The following is a 3,961-nucleotide window of genomic DNA, read 5'->3' on the forward strand; positions in this document are numbered from 1 at the left end:
TTTCACGGCCCATACAAGAGCACAGTGCCCAAGTCGAAAATTGATACTCATTCTCTTCTTCCAATGCATCTATGGTAACAAGTACTTTGCTCCTGTCTATCTAGCTAATTGTACACGAATATGCTCCTACTCTAATCATATATAAGGTCTAGAAGCATTCTTGATCGAGTTAAGGTAATATCTATCTTATCATATCCTTCGAAGCTTTTTAACTACTTCCTCTAGGGAAGCTATTATGTTGAACATGTTCGCAGGTTATAATGAAAGCATTTAGCTCAAAGAAGAGAAAGTCAAGTAGGTCAGGCGAACTTCAAGACTGAAACCGCAAGCTCTTGGTGTGGGGGGGGGGGGGGGGCAGGGCAAAGATACAGTAAGGCTGTCAAGTATCAGGCTCAGATCATCTGGAGAATACTCAAAGGAACTCTCGAGTTGGTTGATAAGGGCAATTCTATTCTCCAGCACCTGTTAAAAATCGATATGAAGTTAGCATGCTGCAATTGACTTCATTGCACGAATGTCATATTAAGCCGCTTACTAACATGTAATCGCTGTTTCAGAAGAAAAATGCAATGTCTGAACTCTGAAAGCAAATGGAAATGAACAGAACAATTAATTGCTAACTAGCATCACAACAACCAGACATGAGACCTCCAATACAAATGGGGAGCTTACCAATGAGCTCGGCAAACACTACTCCCATCCACCCACACAAAACGCGTCTGCTAGTGTCTATTGATTGGCAATCAAATTAATTCCAAGTTTCACGAGCGCGTACCCAATCAGTGCACCGCTGCGAATTCATGGCGGCCTGGACCAAATCAAACCCTAGGGGGAGGGGAACGGGCGAAGCGGAACCGCGAAACCGGCGCCTCGACGAGAAGCGAGGGAGATGATGGCGTACCTCGGAGGATTTAACCGCCCCTAGGAGGGACTCCAGGTCGCCACACCTCCCCTCCGGCACGCCGCCGTCGACCTCCATTGCTTGCTCGGTTGCTCCCTCGCTCGGCGCGTGGCTGGTTTTGCCGTTTCCCGCCTCTTCCGTTAGGCGCCCGCGCTCCCACTAATTGGACTGAGGAAGTATTTCTCGGGTAGGTGGAGGGTACGCTAATTAAAAGAATTAAATATAAATTAATTGTGAAATTAATTGAACGTGACTAACGAGAAGAATCTATTAAATCTAATTAATTCATCATTAGCTCATGTACTGTACCACTGCACTATCAAATAATGAACTAATTAAATTTAATAAATTTATCTTGTAATTAATCTTCATCTGTGCAATTATATCTCGTAAATTAATCAAAATATTTAATGTGATAGGAATTAAAGGTGGAACTAAATATTCAATGTAACTTTAGATGGCTCGGCTATTTACTTCAACAAAAGTTTGGGCTTAGCAGCGTTGCGGTGGCGCGGGCGGCGGACGTCGGCTAATGGGCCTTACAATCTATTAGTCCGTTCGGCCCAGTCCTAAAGAAGTCTTCAGCTTTGAACGTCTCGTGCTCAAAGCTCAACGACTCAACGTCCTGCTTGGTGGCCAGCAAGTTGCTAGCAGAAATATGCATTATGCAATGGTGATAGCACTCTACGAGATCGACGCTTTGTTTACGAAAGCCATTGTCAGAAAGCTATGCGAACTTTGTGGAGAGGAGGAACGTGTGTAGGCCTAGCTACACATACAAATGTACGCTCTCCTAATTAGCCACTGTGAATTAGCATTGTTATAGCAGTATACTATACAACTATAGGATCCCTATAGTAGCAGTACTATTAACATATTTGTTATTTGCTAAGGCCTTGTTTACTTTCCAATTTGGGAGTGGCAAAATTGGTACTTTGCCATAAATGCGCAACTGTAGCGTTTCGTTTGTATTTGTGAATTATTGTCCAAATATTGACTAATTAGGCTCAAAAGATTCATCTCGCAAAGTACAACAAAACTGTGCAATTAGTTTTTAATTTCGTCTACATTTAGTACTCCATGCATGTACCGCAAGTTTGATGTGATGGGGAATCTTCTTTTTGCATAGTGTCAAAGTTGGGAGTTGGGAGGAAACTAAACATGGCCTAAGCTTTTCTTCAACTTTTGTAACAGTATTTTTTACGTCCAAGTGTACAGCAGCACATGGCAAGGGCTGCCATGTATAGTAAACTTTAAGAGCCTGCAAGTAGATCTCTGCTCATGACATGGTCGGCGCCATTGACGATCAATTATCAAACGAATTACCCAAACAATCGGACGGTTAATAATCCTTAAATAATGTTGAAAGCTGACTGCATTTGTACAGCGGGCCTCTGCAGTCTGCACAAGGAAAGCTGACTGATCTGCATCGGTATTCCCGTTGAATTCCAGAAACTTCAGAGCACGGGTGTAGGCCATTCATAGGGTGTGTAGTTCGCCACTCGTCTGCATTTGTACAGACCGCATCCTTCGTCTTCCTCAGTTCCTCATCTCAAATTGATCATCTTGTCCAGAGTCCGTTGCTACAGTATACCGTGCATGATTCTAGCTACACTTTCAGCATGCAACTAAGCGTGGCTAACTCCATCATACAACTGGAGAGAGACATCTCAATTCGCATCCTGTGATCTTGCCTGAGCCTTCTTCCTTTTCGAATTGGTCATACCATGCTTGAAATGCACTTCATCAGCACAAGTTGTTTCTCTTTGCCCTTTCCCCGGATTGAACTTACGCCATAGCCTTTTCTGATGCTGACAATGCTGTTCGTGCTTCTTGATTCGGCAGCTGTCCAAATCTGCAGCGAAAGGCGGTGGTGCTCGGTCGCGCCGGGCAGTCGGCGGAGCGAAGGGAGTGGACAAGGCCGCGGCGAACGCGCTGCCGCCTCTGCGGCTCCTCGCCACCCTCGCCGTGATAGTTTGGACCCTGTTCCTCTACTTGCAATTCTCCGTGCTCAGCGCCGCGGTGGAGGTGGTGGAGGTGAGCCATGGTGCTGACAGCGCCGACCCGTGCCGGGGCCGGTACGTCTACGTGCACGACCTGCCGCCGCGCTTCAACGCCGACATCATCCGCGACTGCCGCAAGACCGAGGACCACTGGGGCGACATGTGCGGGTTCATCAGCAACGCCGGCCTCGGCCGGCCGCTCGCCGACCGCGCCGACGGCGTCATCACCGGCGAGGCCGGGTGGTACGGCACGCACCAGTTCCCGCTCGACTTCATCTTCCACAACCGGATGAAGCAGTACGAGTGCCTCACCAACCACTCCGCCGTGGCCAGCGCCGTGGTCGTCCCGTTATACGCCGGCTTCGACCTCGCCCGCTACCACTGGGGCTACGACAACGCCACCAGGGACGCCGCGTCCGTGGACCTGGCGGAGTGGCTCATGGCGCGTCCCCAGTGGCGGCGCATGGGTGGGCGCGACCACTTCCTCGTCGCCGGCCGGACGGGCTGGGACTTCCGGAGGAGCAACAACGTCGACCCGGACTGGGGCAACGACCTCCTCGCCATGCCGGCCGGCCGGAACATGTCGGTGCTCGTGCTCGAGTCCACGTTCCTGCACAGCAGCGACTACTCCGTGCCGTACCCGACCTACTTCCACCCCAGGTCCGACGCCGACGTGCTCCGGTGGCAGGACAGGGTGCGCGGCCAGCGGCGGGAGTGGCTCATGGCGTTCGTCGGCGCGCCGCGGCCGGACGTTCGAATGGACATCCGGATCCGGGATCAGGTCATCGCGCAGTGCAAGGCGTCCAGCGCGTGCGCCCTGCTGGCGTGCGCGCGCGCCCCCGGCAGCCCCCAGTGCCACGCCCCCGGCGACATCATGCGGCTTTTCCAGAAGGCAAGCTTCTGCCTGCAGCCGCCTAGGGACTCGTGCACGCGGCGGGTCGGCGTTCGACTCCATGGTGGCCGGGTGCATCCCGGTGTTCTTCCACACGGCGTCGGCGTACAGGCAGTACCGGTGGCACCTCCCAAGGACCACCTTCAACTACTCCGTGTACATCCC

At 51.4% G+C, this 3,961-nt stretch overlaps 1 pseudogene; it reads left to right on the plus strand.

Annotated features, from left to right (window-relative positions):
- The first annotated feature begins 1,571 nt into the window (after window positions 1-1,571).
- LOC101786884 lies at window positions 1,572-3,959 on the plus strand (annotated as a pseudogene).
- The last annotated feature ends 2 nt before the right edge of the window (window positions 3,960-3,961 follow it).

This window comes from Setaria italica, chromosome V (genome assembly GCF_000263155.2).
Source record: "Setaria italica strain Yugu1 chromosome V, Setaria_italica_v2.0, whole genome shotgun sequence".
Lineage (NCBI taxonomy): Eukaryota > Viridiplantae > Streptophyta > Magnoliopsida > Poales > Poaceae > Setaria > Setaria italica.